At 44.0% G+C, this 16935-nt stretch overlaps 1 long non-coding RNA gene across 1 annotated transcript; it reads left to right on the top strand.

The window, feature by feature from the left end:
* The first annotated feature begins 7912 nt into the window (after window positions 1-7912).
* LOC137465619 (uncharacterized) lies at window positions 7913-16720 on the top strand. Its single transcript, XR_010994730.1, has 3 exons — window positions 7913-8445; window positions 8537-8708; window positions 16473-16720. It is a non-coding gene; the product is annotated as an uncharacterized lncRNA (long non-coding RNA).
* Window positions 16721-16935: the final 215 nt, after the last annotated feature.

The following is a 16935-nucleotide window of genomic DNA, read 5'->3' on the forward strand; positions in this document are numbered from 1 at the left end:
TTCTCTCAGACGTTGGATCCCTTGTTCTATAGTCTTCCACTGGGTTTGCTGCATAGAAAGATCATCTGCACACAGATATCTTTGTGCTACACTTTCCAGGACCCGTGCCCAGAGGCTGTGAGGGTTAGCCCCCCTCATCATTCCTTGGTCGATGATGGGATCATGTGACAGGGATCCCAAATGCCTCGCTTCAGTGCCGTCCAGAATTGTAGCCTCACCTGCATCATCCCAAAGACGGACTAGCCAAATAATTATAGATTCATCAGGTTGTTGAGTGTAATCCTTTCTTAGGCCACGAAGGTCCTTCAGGGAAAAGGACTCAATATTGGCTTCTGCTCTTGTGCCAGTTGCTTTGACTCCTGATTGTATGTCAGGTACCGTTGAGAGTCCTTCTCCTGCATCATCATCATCATCATCATCCACTGGTCGATTGGTCTGGTCTGTGTGTTCAGCGGCTGGTCAAGGGTCTGATGATTCAACCTGGACGCCGCAACCTTCCCAGAGAGAGGTCCTGCAAGAGACAACTTTCTGGGGGTCTCAGGAAGTCCTTCAGCTGCCGGGTAACCTCAGCAAGGGGCAGACAGCTCAGTTCTTAGCAGTGATTTCAGCTCGCAGTGATTTCACCTCTGCCTTGCGAGGTGTACCCTAGCCAACACAGGGATAAAGAGACAGGAGCACCGTGTAGTGTAGTGTAGTGTAGTATGAACCATACATACCTGGAACAGACCCCAGCAACTTTATAAACTTCCTACCACCAAGCCCAGCCCAATAGCTATTCTAGTCCATGCCCCTCTACTGCAAAAACTAGGGATTAGGGACAATACCGGAGCTATTTCTGGATAAGAAAATAAACCTAGGGACCATAGAGTTATTAAGACCCAAAAAAACCCTATGGACCAGAAACACATGCAAGCCTCCACACCAAGAGGCATTAGGAATTCAAACAAGATGGCTACTAACTGCTTTATCCCAGTGCAGAGCTGTCGGGATCTGTGATATTTAGATGCTCCCGAGATTGTAGAAAGTCTCTTTCAGCCCCGCTGCCAAAGAAGGAGTCGTAATTCATCTGTGCTGGTTTTTAAGGTTGTTTATTTCTTCTTATCTAAAGTATTTTCTCTCTGACCTGCAGCAGGTCTGTCTCGCAAGACAGCATGTGGAGCTCTGTACAGGGGGGTTCTTGACCCCCTGCCAGGGTCCCAGACCTTCCAGGGCAGCCAGAGGGATGCCCTGGATTCCCACATCTCCCCCTCCTTTTTGAACCAAGAACACTTCTTTGACAACTCTGTCCATGGTCTGCCGTGCGCTAAAGCAAGCACGGCACAAGCATCAGAAGAATTACAATACCCTGTAAAGATATACAACTGTTTTCAAAATTTCCTTCTACAACTGTGAAAGGTTAAACAAACTGAACACACCATCCATCTAAGATTCAATTTCCCTCCAGGTGTGTTTTCTTTTATGATACCTCTTCAAATTTATCACTCTTGTGTCCATGTGTCCAGAATAGATGTTCAATTGCTGCTTTGTTCTCATTTCACACTCTTAGGTAACAAATCATTCAATGCAAAAGAAACGGCATGGGCATCTTTACTCTGCCCACAACCTCTTTTGATCTAACTGTGCCAAGGCTCTTTTTGATGCCACCTGCTGTGAAAGCAGAACCATTCCAGTTTTCTGAGCCTTTTTTCCATGTGTTAACATTATCATTGTCACAATCTGGATCACTTCATTCATTAGATTTTTTTCCTTCTTACTCTTTTTTCAAAGTCATGTTGCGTGTTAACAAAAGATCTCCCTATGTTGCATGGACTGTCCCTGATATCTGTAGGGATAGCAAATCAAACTGTGTTCTTACAAATGAAAAAGATCTCCTGTGGCAATTATTTTGAAACCCGGTTGGATGGTTTGTTCGACATCTTAGTGAAAATACACCAAGATGATGCTTCTTTACAAATTCTGTGGTTTGGAGTGATTTCTATGATTTTATCTTTGTTTTGTGCCACTCTGAAAAGCCAAATTGTTATATAAAAATTCATTTTTGCCGCAACTTTCCAGTTCTCAAGGCTCATAAGGAGCTGCAGAAAGAAACCCCATCCAAACACCACCTCCATTCTCCAAATTAAGAATGCACATGCAAAATTGTTGGAGGGATGTCTTTTGGAATCAGCCCTGGCAAATTCAAACATGTTGAAAAGGGCTTTTCTGGCCTTGAGTGTTTCAGCCTGATGGTGTCAACCCTGATGTGCTGCCCAGAGTTTCCCAAACATTTCCCTTGGTTGAAACATGAACAAAACCACCCCATTGCCCAAGGCAATGAGTGAGAAGATGAGGCACAAGTATAACATTTGAACAAACTGCAGGCCTCGTTCCCCAAGGGAATCTGGAATGCAACATCAACATCTTCCCTTCCTGAAATGCAAAGACGATAACTCAAGTCCCAAAAGAAACCCAAGTTCCAGAGTCCTCTTTTTGCATGTAGAACGAAGAGATGTTCGCTGTCTTGACACCTGCTCACATCTGCATGCTGACTTCTCTGCTTCTGGAGTCAGGATCTGCTCTCCTCCGAACTCGACAAGATCTAATGCATCCTGCTGACACCCACTTTCAACCCCTGTGAAAACACAAACACAATCCTTGCCCAAAGTTATTAATTTGAATGTTTTTTTCAATTTGATCTGTCCAGTGTCTGAGACTCTCCTCATGTTTCACTTGATGATCACTGAAGTGCACTTCACAAAATAATTATTTCAAAAGATTAAAATACACAAAATCTCCAGCCTCGTTCCAGCCTTATTTCAGGCACTTGTTCACCTTTTTCTCCTTCTTTCTTTTGAAACAGGAAGGTTGAAAAATATAAAGCATTGTCCTGGCTTGTAAGATAAGCATATATTCTATTTGCCATCTGTTAAAAGTGGGCAGCTTTCTTATATCTTCCAAAAACAATGTCTCCCTCTGGGGCCATATCTTCTGTTAATGGGCCATTGAATGACTCACTGCGTGACTGATGGGATTACATCATCCCATTGTGAGATGCTCCACCCAGAGGGAGGAGCCAAGCATCCCTACCTGCATAAAATCAGCATTTTTTTGGGACATGATCTCAGCCTCTTTGCTGGATTCCCAAAGGAGCAGCTTCTTCTCCGCTAGATTCCCAGAGGAAGACCAGGCCCATCTACTCTATCACCAGACCTTCAGAGAAAACTACACCCTTCTACAGGACCACCGCTTCAGCAGCATTTCATCTACCACTCTAAGAGGAGCAGCCACCACTTAACTAGACTATCACCAACACCCTGACTCCTCAGGGTGTCAGGTTTCTAACTCTATAAGTAGTTTTGTTTGTACTAATTACTTTTTTATTATTATTATTTAGCTTTTTTCCTAGTAAAGAACTGTTATTCCCATTCCCATATCTTTGCATGAGAGCCTTTTTATTTTTACACTGTAGTAATTCAGAGGGAGGGGGGTTTACCTTTTCCATTTCACGGGAGACTCTAGCCTTCCTTCACAGACTCCTGTCTTTTCAAACCAAGACAAGCATAATATAAAATAAGACAGAAGACCTCAATGATAAAATGTATAAAACTTATCAAAACCGACAACAATTCAAGAAGGTTCAAAAGAAAGAGATTCTAAATAACATATATAAGACTGAACAAAGCATAATCATTAGAAACATTGTGCCAGCATTTCAGAGTCTGCAAACAGCTGAAACATTTGTTTCCAGGGAAAATCCTTGGCATCCTTTCCCAGGCAAGGCTGACAAGTTTCACCTCAAAGCTGCATCAGCTGTTACATCTGTAGGATCAAATCGGTAGGTCAAAATGACCTGCATATTATTCATTTTTGTGGAGAAACCTCTGGATTTTGCTGTACAACTCATCTGTCCAAGTTAAAATCAGGGCCTGGCTAGGGCCCAAACTTTAAACTGGAGTGATGTCCCCTAGCATATTATTTAAAACAAAGCTTGTACCAACAATACGTATATGATACTTAAAACATAACAACCTATCATAACATTTTCACATAAAATAAATACTTGAAGTTCAAGATGACAAATCGTTCAGATGACACAAGGATTCATTTTCCTTGAAACTTCTTTGAGGGAAAAAGAATGTCAATTGGAAGAAATCGTAAGATCAACAGTTGACAAAAGGCTGTCAAAATGTTTCAGGCATCTCCCTTTGAGATCTTCTGAAAAACATTTGAGAATGATAAAAAATATAAACGCAATGATTCCACTCACAAGAGATATAAAAACAAACCAGAAGGTCCACCTAGAAAAATGCAGAATACAGTTAGAAACCAAAATGAGACTTCAAAATGGCATGCAACTTGGATAAGATTGCATATAGGACAATAAAACATATGAAAATTTGCTATGAAAAAACAAAGCACAAGGCTTCACCTAACAATATGATAAAATTTCTTAATAATATTTATAAAACACTTAAATAGTTAAAAAATAAAAGAAAGTATTTGAAAACAACAAACACCCTTTGTATCATTATATAAAGAAATAACAGACTATTAAAACTGACTATTAAACAATGAAATCAATCTCAGAAAATCCAAAACAAATTCCTTTAAAACTCTTATATATTGATAAACTTATAATAAAACACAAAAGACTGAAACAAAACCAAGGATCCAACAAACTGTGTCTTCTCCTTAAATCAATGTTCCTCAATGTTTCATGACCTCCTTTTCAGTCTAAATCCTCCCATCCTTAAAGAAAAACAACTAAACTTTGTTAGCTAAATAAACCTGATCTTTGAAAAACTTAAAATAATTTTTGAATCAAACAGTACTTAAATTCAATATAAAAAATTGTGGTAAAATTTTTCTAAATTATATTAACTTTATAAAATCCATATGTATCAAATTAATAATATATAGATTCATTATCAATTAAACCTCTATAAAACTTAACTTCTTCAGGGCCCAAACCTAAAATAAAACTTAAAGTGATATACTCTAATTAAATAATATTTAAACTTAAACCAAACTATATAAAAATCAATCCCATCATCAATAAAATGCTAAAATACAACCTAACTTAAACCTTAATATAATAAATTACTAAAAATTCATGCTATTTAATTTTCTATTTCAATTTTCATTATAAGATGTCCCTTTCTCACATTGTGTATCCCACACAATGATGACCTGTCACACAACAAAGAAACAAGTGATTGTGATTCTTTCTTCTGGTCCTCTTTCACAACCTTCATGTGTCTTCTGTAAAATTGTTTTGCTGAAACAGTAATTGAAGTGCTTCGTGAAATCTTCCATCCCGAACTTGGAGGATTCTTTCAAGTTACTCTCCCCAGATGTTTGTCTGAATTGATGCAGTGTGTGGAGGTGTATCATTTTCGCTGCAGGCCCTCACCATTTCTTCCAACGAGGGTTGACCAGGCAGTGTGTTGATGATTTGTTTGCATTTTGTGTTGGCATTTGCAAATGCAAGACCCTGAAACAAGTGTGGTTTTGCTGTTTCTTCATTCACTTGCCTGTTCACTGCTTGTGTGAGATGCTCAAGGAATGAAGTAAAAGGTTCTGAAGGTCCTTGCCTGATCCCTGTGTAGATGTTTTCAGGTGTTCCTGCTGATGGAGTTTGTAAAATTGCATTGCATGCTGCATTCTTGATGTCAGTCAACACATCCCGTGGTAGCTCTTTAATCTGTTGTCCTGTATTATCATTTGGTCCCAGGGGTTCACCTGCCATCTGCACTATGGAGATGGCTGCATTTGGTCCTCCCTGATATCTGTTTTTGAGCTCCTCAAGAGCCCTCCTCCACCTCGCTTCCCATATAAAAATCTGTGATTCAGTGAAAATCACTGAAACGAGGTATTTGAGATTGTGTGGTGTTAAATAATATATTTCAAATGTACCCTTTAAAAACTGTTTAAAATATTTAGAATCCAATCCATCTTCTTGCAGTGCTGTTTTTAAGTCTCTCCCAACCTCATAGTCCAGTCTTTCCCATCTCGTGTTTTCATTCCGTGGACTATGAGTCACTGGTAATATGATGCTGTCCATGTTCATTATATCAAAGTTTTTGTCTTTTAATGCTCTCTTTCTGATTTCTGCCCAGTCTGTGACACCAGACACTTGTGCAAATTGTTTTCTTGATGCATCCTTTGTCATCCCGGAGTTCGCTGACATTTCTGGCCTTTTCGCACCTTGCCAAAATGTGGTTCTTTCATCTTGAAGGGCTACTGAAGTTCTTGGCCTTTCTGCACCTTGCCAAGATGTGCCCTCTCTGTTCCCAAGGGGTATTGACACCTTAGGTATCTCTTTCCTTCTTGGATGATGAGTAGGAATCCGCACTGGCATTTCTTCTCCTCCTGGCTGAGGAAGGAGAAGCTGCCTTCCCTGTGCAGCACAGTCAGGGGAAACCACGGCCAAAACTGCCGTCAGTCCAGCAGGCAGCTTGGATGCTGATGAAGAAGGAATATTTACAGATGATATGGAAAGGGTGTGGCTACCTTCTGCTGGAAGGAACAATTGGGAAAAATGCATTGCCAAATGCAAACACAATTCCAGAGCACAGTCTGTTAATTGGATGAAAGGTTGTACCAAAAAGTCTCTTGTAAATGGAAAAGGTTCCGATGGAATCTCAGATGACACCGGTTGTTGTTGCTCATGAGAATAAATGTCATGAGTTCTATTGTCTTTCCGTTGGTGTTCTTTTGAAACTGTGGCAGATGAGTGTCTCTGGAAATCTGTTCATTATTAATGATATGAAAAAAACCGTTGCGATTTGGCCGTTCTGTCATTGGATGACGCTGTCGCCACACCTGCTGGGTGAGGCTGCTGACCAGGTCGTGTCAACCTAACTGAAGAGTCTGGGGTTGGTGTTAGAAACATTGGAGAAGTTTGGAGAAGGCCTTGTGTTGCACTGGTTTCAAAAGACAACTGACTGAATCTCATTTCGGGGTGAATGTTGAGGTCCAATCGCTCAGCGTTGCCGCAGGACATTTGACGCAATGGGCGTGCTTGTAAAAAGTTGTTTACTTTGGCTGCTGTGGTTTCTGGGCACTGCTGTGTATTTGTTGTTAATTTTTGGACGTGCACTGCAGTTGAACCATGCAATTGCAGGCTCACCGATGCCACGGAAAAAATCCGGCACCGCTGCTCTGCCGCTGCCACAATGCAGCTCTGTTGTTGCTTGCCTGCCACTGCTGATGAAAGGAAATGGGTGGTACGTTGCTCGCACTTGCTGTGGAGGGGCGGTGATCAAAGGGAATCCCTGCCTTGGCTCTGTTCAGCCCCTGTCTGCACTGGCATGGGGGTGTGGAGAGGAATGTCTCCGGTGCAGTCACGCCCCGCTTCTGCCTGCCTTGGCATGGCTGCGCCTCTTTCTTGCTCGCCGCCTACCCGCTCACGCCCGGTGTCTGCTGTGCCTAACTCGCGCCTAGGATTTGCGGCTCCGAAACCAGCGCCCACATTCCCAGTCACTTCCGAGTTCGCCATGACTCTCGCAAACGCATGCGCAGCCTGGATTCTGTCTGCGTCGCCATGGGGATGTGGGAAGGAACGCCCTCGCATTGACCACGCTCCGCCTGCACCGGCTCTGGCGCGGCCGCGGCCTCCGGAACGCCTTCTTTCTTCCCCCAGCCGGCCCTCGCGCCGCCCCGGTCCCGTTCTGGGTCGCTCCCTTGGGGCTCCATGGCAACGCCGGCACCCAGCGCGGTTCTGCGCTCTGCTGACGTCATCAGCGCGCGCTCGCTGTGTCCCGCCGCTGCCGCCGTGACCATGGCCGCGCGCCGCGTCCTGCCCGGCCCGGCGCCGCTCGGGTCTGCCCCCGCGGCCACCGCGCAGCCTCTGGACGGCTGGCTGGTGTTCTCCGCCCCCTCCAACGCCGCGCGCGACCGTGCCGCGGCCAGGGCGGCTCCCGCGGCTGAAACATGGGGTTAGAACTAGAAGATATTAATCATAGAAATTAGAAGGTATTGAATAGTAATAGGCATATAAAATAATGGATATTGCTTAGGGCCACATCCTTATGTTACGTGAGAATATACCGTATCCTGGCCTATGGGAAAGGAAGAGACTACGTGCAGAGCAGCAAGGAGAGACCTGATAAGGAGAAAGAATGTATATGAAAAACAGGATACAGGGTGAAAAGACAACTGAAAATGGGGCCCCTTATGTTCTGGAAACAGATGGATCCTGGCCCCTGGCTTGGACCGTGGCCAAGGAATCAATGGGCATGTGCAAAGCAGTGGGGTCAAAAAGTCAGCCTGAAGAAGACCATTCTTACTTCATCCCTTTTACGACCCCCCCGAAGCCTGGGACGACCACCAGAGACAGCTGCGCAGGCGCAGAGGACCGACAAGCTGATTAGCATACAGAGCGGAGAGGGAGGGGAGCCAGGAAATGACCCATGAGGAAACTTAATGCATATGTAACACTCCAGGGGATAAAAGAACACGTGTGTAAGCAAGGGGCACGCATGTATTTGGGGAAATATCCCACATGCGTCCGGCCGAATAAACATACCTACTTTAAAACTCACTCTGTCTTTAGAGTCTGGCTCCGCGTGTCAATTGGCGACCACGAAGGGACTTCTCTGCCAGCCGTGGGCCCGGCTCGGGGGCGGACTTCCTAAGGCGCGCCCCAGGATTTCTCTGGAGGAACTCCGCTTCTCCTGTCGCTTACTGCGGGGGCAGAGAACGACCTCCTAACCAGCGGAGAAACGGTATGTATCTTTTTAAAAAGTGGGGGCCCCGTAGTGACCGCTGGTAAGCCGATCAGAGACGGCTGACCGCACAGAGCATGGTCTTGGTTTGGTTTGGACTTGCAAGTAACCGGTAGCTGAAAGAGCAGCTATCGGTAAAGGCCGCTGACCGACGGAAAGGCAGCGGGGGAGGATTCACTGAATCCTTGTTGTATGATTGCTGTCTGGGTGTGTAATGTGTGTGTGAGTTTTGTCCGTCTAGGTGTATGTGAGTTTTGTCTGCTATGTGTGTATGGGTTTTGCACTGTCCAGGTGTGTGTGAGTTCTGTCTGTTTATGTGTGTGAATTTTGCACTGATGTGTGTGTGAGTTTTGTTGCTGTCTGGGCGTATGTGTGAGTTTTAAAGGTTTTGTGTGAAGTAACTCGTGTTTGGGAAACTGTGGCATATTTCTGATGCTTGTGTCAAATATTATAATTGTGGCAACTTTGTGTGGACTCTTTGGACTCCTTGCGTCGTTTTTGGATATTGCATTTTGTTTGAAGCACTCTTGGTGCTGTTTTGATGCTTTTGCTGTGAGTATTAGGTTTGCTTAATGCTGTCTAAGGTTTTGTTGTGAGTATTTTGTGCAAAGTATTTCGTTGTGAGGCCTGCTCTGATAAATGTTGTTCTCAGCTACTGCTATTTGTTTGATGTTTTTGTTGTGAGTATTGTTTTTAGGGTTTGTTTAGTGTACTTTACTAGCCGTGGCAGGACAGCTGGAGGGGATCCTTTTCCCCCAGTGGTTTTGGATTTGAACCTTAGGACCCTCTGTTTTGACAAGGGCAATATCTAGAGTGGGAGCTGGTTGAGTGCAGGACCTGCAGGGAGTGGTGGTATTGCCTGTCATGTATGAGACACAGTTACTGTGCTCAGTATAAGCTGCAGAGTCAGGAGAATCCAGAGCTAGAAATTTTAAAGGGTGTTTTGTTTTTTTAGGATCTATTTAATTCCAGAGATCTGGAGCTAGGAGAAAGGGATTAAGAAAAGACTGTGTAAGAGTGTGAGAAAGATCTGGATAAAAGCCATAAGATAAGAAAATAATGGGATTGGGAGAGAGCAGAGAAATTCCCAAGGCAAGCCCCCTGGGCTGCATTTTAGCTAACTGGAAGAAGATTGCAGGCTCGGGGGGTGTCAAGTCCAAACGCACCCTGGTAAAATACTGTAGCCAGTGGTGGCCTTTGTATCGTCTGGAAAACGGAGCCAGATGGCCCCCGACTGGGAGCCTAGATTATGATACCTTATTGGAACTAATGCTATTTCTTAGACGTGAGGGTAAGTGGACTGAAGTTTCATATGCAGATTTGTTTTTCTCCCTCCGAAATCACCCTGAATGGCAGAGGGATTGTGGGATCAGGGCCCCTTCTGACCCCCTGGTATTAGCCCTAGAAAGGGAAGGCAAAGCTAATAGGAAGCAGCCTAAACGATGTTGTAGCACCTGCTCAATAAACCAGCGTTGCACACATCGTGATAAGGTCTATCAAGCAGAAACACAAAAGCAGGAGTTGTTGGATTTATTTGTGTCACCCCCTGAGGAGCAAAGGGGCCTAAGGGGAGGAACAGGTTCAGCCCCCTTGGAGGAGAGACAGGCTGGACCGTCTGCTCCCCCACCCACCTCTGAGTTACGGACTATATCGTATCCACCACTGCCTGAGAGTGATAGTGATGAGAGTGCAAGCAGTCCCATAGCATCTCAGACTAGAAAACAAACAAAGGAAATCATACAAGCCCCTTTAAGGGAAGCAATAGGACCTGAGAAGGAAAGGGTGTTGATAAAAGTCCCCTTCTCTACAATTGATTTAGAAGGTTGGGAAAGAGTTGCCAAAAACTATAGAAGTGACCCAATAGGAACAGCTAAAAGGTTAAGATACATGATTAAGCAGCATAACCCAGACTGGTCAGATATTCAGTTATTGTTGGATGCATTGACAGACACAGAAAGACAGCTAGTTTTAAAAGCAGCAGGAGACTTGGCAGAAGGCTTTTGCAAAGCAAAAGAAGTGGATGTTAAGAACTTCTTTCCCCTCCAAGACCCAAAATGGAACCCAAATGATGAGGGGCAAATAAAAAAGTTACGTCACTACCAAGAATGATAGCAAAGGGGGTGGAGCGGGTCATCCCCAAGACTATAAATTCGTCAGCTTTATATGCAATTAAACAGAACCCCTCTGAAAGTCCTTCTGAGTTTTTGGATCGCTTGAGAGACACAATGCGTCGTTATACATCATTAGATCCTGAATCAGAGATAGGGGTACAGCAGCTAGCAAGTTTATTTTTAGGGCAATCTAGTCAAAATATCAGGAGGAAACTTCAGAGACTCCAGGGGGGAGAGGAAAGGAAGTTTGAGGTCTTGCTAGAAGAAGCATGGAGGGTTTTCAGCAATTGAGAAGAAGGATATAGGCAAGGAATGAGAAAATTAATGGCTGTAATAAAAGAAGAAAATAAAGGAGGACAAAGACCACCTAGGCAAGGACCACCCCGGTTGGGTAAAAATCAGTGTGCAAATTGCAAAAGACTTGGACACTGGAAAAACGAGTGCCCTGAACGAAAAGGAAATGGGAAAGGGAACCGGGGAAGGGAGGTGGTGGTTGCTCACACAGAAAGTAATTGAAGGGGACCGGGGGACCTTACCCCAGGAGATCCGCTGGTTATAAAAATGAAACTGGGGGAGGAAGGGAAAGAGGTGGAATTTATGGTGGATACAGGAGCAACATTTTCAGTTTTAAACAAAGCTCTGGTGCCAGTAGGGAATGATTATGTCAGGGGAGCAACTGGCCAACCTGAGATAGCATATTTTTGCAAGCCACTCAAATACAAATATGGAAAACAGTGGGGCATCCATAAATTCTTATACATGCCCAATTCCCCAGAATCTCTTCTAGGGAGAGACTTATTGGAGAAACTGGAGGCAACTATTTCATTTAAAAATGGGGAAGTTATTCTGTAGGTGAATGAACAAAAATATGTAGAAGTGCTGAGCTTAATACTGACAACCATTAAGGCTAAAGAAGAAATTAGTGAAGAGATTCTCAATCAAGTCTTCCTGGGAGTATGGGCCTCCAACGTACCAGGAAGGGCAAAAAATGCACCACCAATACAAATCAGGCTCAAGGAAGGAAAACAACCAGTTAGAATTAAGCAGTATCCCTTGAGGAGAGAAGATAGAGAAGGAATTAGCCCGATAATTGAAAATTTCTTACAGCTGGGGTTATTGAAAGAATGCCAGTTCGATTTTAACACTCCTATCCTGCCTGTCCGCAAACCTGATGGGACATACCGGATCGTGCAGGATTTACGGGCTGTTAACAAGATCACTGAGGATCTCTACCCTGTGGTAGCCAACCCCTACACCTTGTTGACATGTTTAACACCAGAACTAACTTGGTTCACTGTTTTAGATTTGAAGGATGCTTTCTTTTGCCTCCCTCTCCATGAAACCAGCCAGAAAATTTTTGCATTTGAATGGCAAAATCCCAAAAGTGGACGCAAAACTCAGCTCACATGGACAGTTTTACCACAAGGCTTCAAAAACTCGCCCACCCTGTTTGGAGAACAACTCGCAAAGGATTTGGAATCCTGGGAAGCCCCACCAGGAGAAGGCAAAATGTTGCAGTATGTAGATGACATCCTCATAGCCACCCCCACAGAAGAAGGGTGAGTGGCTTGGACGGTAAGCCTTTTAAACTTTTTGGGGCTCCAGGGATATAGGGTGTCAAAGAAAAAGGATCAGGTGGTGAAACAGAAGGTGATCTACCTGGGGTATGAAATCAGTGCTGGACAACGGACTTTGGGGAAAGAACGCATAGAATCAATATGCCAAACCCCAAAACCTCAGACGATAAAGGAACTGAGAACATTCCTGGGTATGACAGGATGGTGCAGACTATGGATATACAACTACGGATTGCTCGTGAAACCTCTGTATTCACTCATTGCAAATGGAAGCAGAGACCTTCAGTGGACAAAAGAAACCACACAGGCCTTTGGTCAGCTGAAAAAGGCCCTCATGTCAGCTCCAGCTCTAGGACTTCCAGACGTGAGTAAACCATTCTTTCTCTTCTCTCATGAGAAACAGGGAATTGCCCTGGGAATACTGGCACAGGACCTGGGCCCATACAGAAGGGCAGTTGCTTACCTTTCTAAACAGCTAGATGCAGCAGCGAAAGGATGGCCAGGTTGCCTCAGAGCAGTGGCCACAGTTGTACTGAACATTCAGGAAGCCCGTAAGTTCACCCTGGGCCAGAAGATGACTGTGCTAGTGTCTCATACAGTATCCTCAGTCCTAGAAACCAAGGGTGGCCAATGGCTCTCCCCACAACGATTTCTGAAATACCAAGCTATCATGGTAGAACAAGATGATGTTGAGATAGTGGTAACTAACATTGTCAACCCAGCTTCCTTTCTCAGTAGGAACCAAGGAGAACCAATTCATCACGATTGCCTGGAGACCATCGAAGCCACTTATTCCAGCCGCTCAGACCTGAAGGACACCCCTCTGGATGATGCGGAAACCTGGTTCACTGATGGAAGCAGCTACGTCATCAATGGAAAGCGACATGCTGGGTATGCAGTTACCACATCAAGGGATCTAATCGAATCAGGACCATTACCAACAGGTACCTCCGCACAGAAGGCAGAAATAATTGCCCTGACTCGGGCATTAGAGTTATCAAAGGGAAAAAGAATAAACATTTATACAGATTCAGGATATGCATTTGGAGTGGTGCATGCCCATGGGGCTATCTGGAGAGAAAGAGGACTATTAAACTCACAGGGAAAGAACATTAAACATGCGCAAGAGATACTACAACTATTGGAAGCAGTCCAACTGCCTGAAAAGGTGGCAATCATACACATTAAAGCACATCAAAAAGGAAACTCAGAATTGGAGGAGGGAAACGAGCTGGCGGACAGAGAGGCAAAAGAAGCAGCAAAAGGTGAGGTAACAGTGGAGGGACCCTTAATTCCTGATGGCCAAATCTCCCTAGAAGGTAAGCCAGTGTATGATAAGAAGGACAGAAAGCTAATTGAAGATGAAAAGGGAACGTATAACCAAGAGGGATGGGCTGTTACAGCAGAAAAGAAACTAGTTATCCCCTCCCATTTATTATGGTCATTAGTAAAAGAGGAACATCAGAAAACACACTGGGGAATTGATGCCCTGCATAACTACTTGACTGGAAAAATCATTGCTAGGAACTTATATGCCACTGTCACTCAGGTAGCCAGGCAGTGTGAACTTTGCCTCCAGACTAACCCTAAGAATACCCCTAAACCAAAACTTGGCCAAATTGGAAAGGGCCATGGACCTGGTCAGCAGTGGCAAATTGATTTTTCAGAATTGCCAAGAAAAGGGGGGTATCGATATTTGTTGGTACTAACAGATACCTTTTCAGGATGGCCAGAGGCTTTCCCCACCAGGACTGCAAAAGCTCGGGAGGTAACAAAGGTGCTGTTACAAGAAATAATACCACGCTTTGGAGTTCCAGCCACAATATCCTCAGACAGGGGACCTCATTTTATTTCTAAAATAGTACAACAGGTCAGTCAGCTTCTGGGCATAGATTGGGAACTTCACAGGAACTTCAAGGAACCATAGGAGAAGAAATTAGGATAGGGTGTCGGATGATGAATGGAACCGATCATAGGAGAGCAACCCAAATTAGTGTTTTAACATCTCCCACGGACGGAAACTGGGAGGTTTGTAGTCGTTCAAGTGAAAAAAGACTGTTTGTGTAACTTTACATTAATACAGACTGTTGAGGTAGTTTGTCTCTGGGCCCGGGATACCATTGGGCTCTCCTTCAAGTTTAAAATAAATGCCACAACTGAGCCCATGACCCCAGCCCAAACCCAAATCACACCTCTTGGGCCTGGACCTGAAATTTACAAAATCGGCCCATATGTAATAAGAAATACAGGCCAACAGCAGTTATTGTTTAACTCAGAATGGTCTCTTAAGCGTGTTGAATTACTAATGCAAAATAACATCTCTGAAATTCAACCAGCCTGCTCTCCCTTTTTAAAAACGTCCTTTGAGGGTTAGATGACCTGGCTGCAGAAACAAGCATATACTGGAGGCAGAATGCTAAGAGATCTGACTGGAATATTAGGGACAGGGCTGGGAGTCCTAAACGGAATTGATTCTGAAATATTAATGAACAAATTGACCACTGCAACAAGTGATTTAACCAAATTAAAACAACCTTTACAGTCATCTTTGTTAGCATTGGGAACCAGTCAGTGGCAGGTCTCGAGAATACTGCCAAGGTTGAAAAAGGCAGAGGACCAAGACCATGGGTCAATCATAGATGCACTTGCTGTGGTTCAGGATAATGTGTCTCTGGCCTTTAGCTGTATACAGGCACAATTATGGTTGCAATCAACAGCTGCCTCAATTATAAGGGAAGGAAGCGAAGGAGCCTTTCCAATTGAGATTCGAAAGGCCGTGTGGGACAGCGCTACGGATTTTGAGAAGAAATTTCAGTCTTGGTGGACTTTGGTAAACTTTACCTATGACTCGACTGACAATGTAGTTACTGCCTTTGTGCTCACCATACGCAATGCCACAGTTTATGTTATTCATCCTATTATAGCACTGGGACTGAATCATGAACAGTCAGTGCTCTACCCTTCAAAGCACAGGGCATGGGCACGGAGAGTGGGTGAAAAATGGCAAACTGTGAATCTAGAATCTTGCGTTACCCGGGAACAACAGGGGTTCATTTGTGAGAGTAACACAATCGATGCTCAAGATATATGTCTTGATACTGAACAAGGTGTTTGTCACTTTGAGATTCATCCGGATACGAGTCAAAGGACTGTACTTGTATATATTGGTCAAGGTTGTGTATGTTTGAGAACTGCGTGTACTTTTATAGAAATAGATAAAGGTAATGTAACTTTGCTCGGTAAGAATTATCTTAACTTTTGTATTTGTAATTTTGTTAGGATTTCAGGGTGTGACTTTCTGTATTTGGCACCAGTTGTGTCTCATCAGCTAATTAATGCCAACAATAAGATGTACCACAGGTTGTCACCCACGCCTATTGGAATGAACCTCACTTTAATTAGACAATTAATCAAACATCAGGACCTTATCAAAATTCTAGAGAATATTCAAAAAACTGGGGAGAAAACCTTAATTACTGTCCATCATGACATAAAAGAAATAAGCAAGGTTCTGCAAAGAGTGAAACAGGATGCAAGTCACAGTTGGTGGGATTCACTTTTTGGATGGTCGCCCACTGCAACTGGAATCCTAAATACATTATGTCACCCCATTATTGTTTTACTGATATTAGTAGGTTTAAGTTTAACACTATCCTTTGTGATACTCATTTGGAATTGCAAATTGTTACAACGAATATCAATACTAACCTCTTTATCCCAGATACATGGTAAAGCATTGGGAGACACATATCGTAGAGATTGGAGCTTGTACTAAGTAAAAGAATTTACTATTTTGCTGAAAAGGGGGGACTGAAACATGGGGTTAGAACTAGAAGATATTAATCATAGAAATTAGAAGGTATTGAATAGTAATAGGCATATAAAATAATGGATATTGCTTAGGGCCACATCCTTAGGTTACATGAGAATATACCCTATCCTGGCCTATGGGAAAGGAAGAGACTACGTGCAGAGCAGCAAGGAGAGACCAGATAAGGAGAAGGAATGTATATGGAAAACAGGATACAGGGTGTAAAGACAACTGAAAAATGGGGCCCCTTATGTTCTGGAAACAGATGGATCCTGGCCCCTGGCTTGGACCGTGGCCAAGGAATCAATGGGCATGTGCAAAGCAGTGGGGTCGAAAAGTCAGCCTGAAGAAGACCATTCTTACTTCATCCCTTTTACGACCCCCCCGAAGCCTGGGACGACCACCAGAGACAGCTGCGCAGGCGCAGAGGACCGACAAGCTGATTAGCATACAGAGCGGAGAGGGAGGGGAGCCAGGAAATGACCCATGGGGAAACTTAATGCATATGTAACACTCCAGGGGATAAAAGAACACGTGTGTAAGAAAGGGGCACGCATGTATTCGGGGAAATGTCCCACATGCGTCCGGCCGAATAAACATACCTACTTTAAAACTCACTCTGTCTTTGAGTTTTAGAGTCTGGCTCCGCGTGTCACCTCTAGAGCGTTTCCCTGAACAGCCGGATTTGTGGTTACCGAGGGAACGGAACACAGGGCAGGGGGGGGGGG

The sequence above is a fragment of the Anomalospiza imberbis genome (genome assembly GCF_031753505.1).
Source record: "Anomalospiza imberbis isolate Cuckoo-Finch-1a 21T00152 chromosome W unlocalized genomic scaffold, ASM3175350v1 scaffold_73, whole genome shotgun sequence".
Classification (NCBI taxonomy): Eukaryota; Metazoa; Chordata; class Aves; order Passeriformes; family Viduidae; genus Anomalospiza; species Anomalospiza imberbis.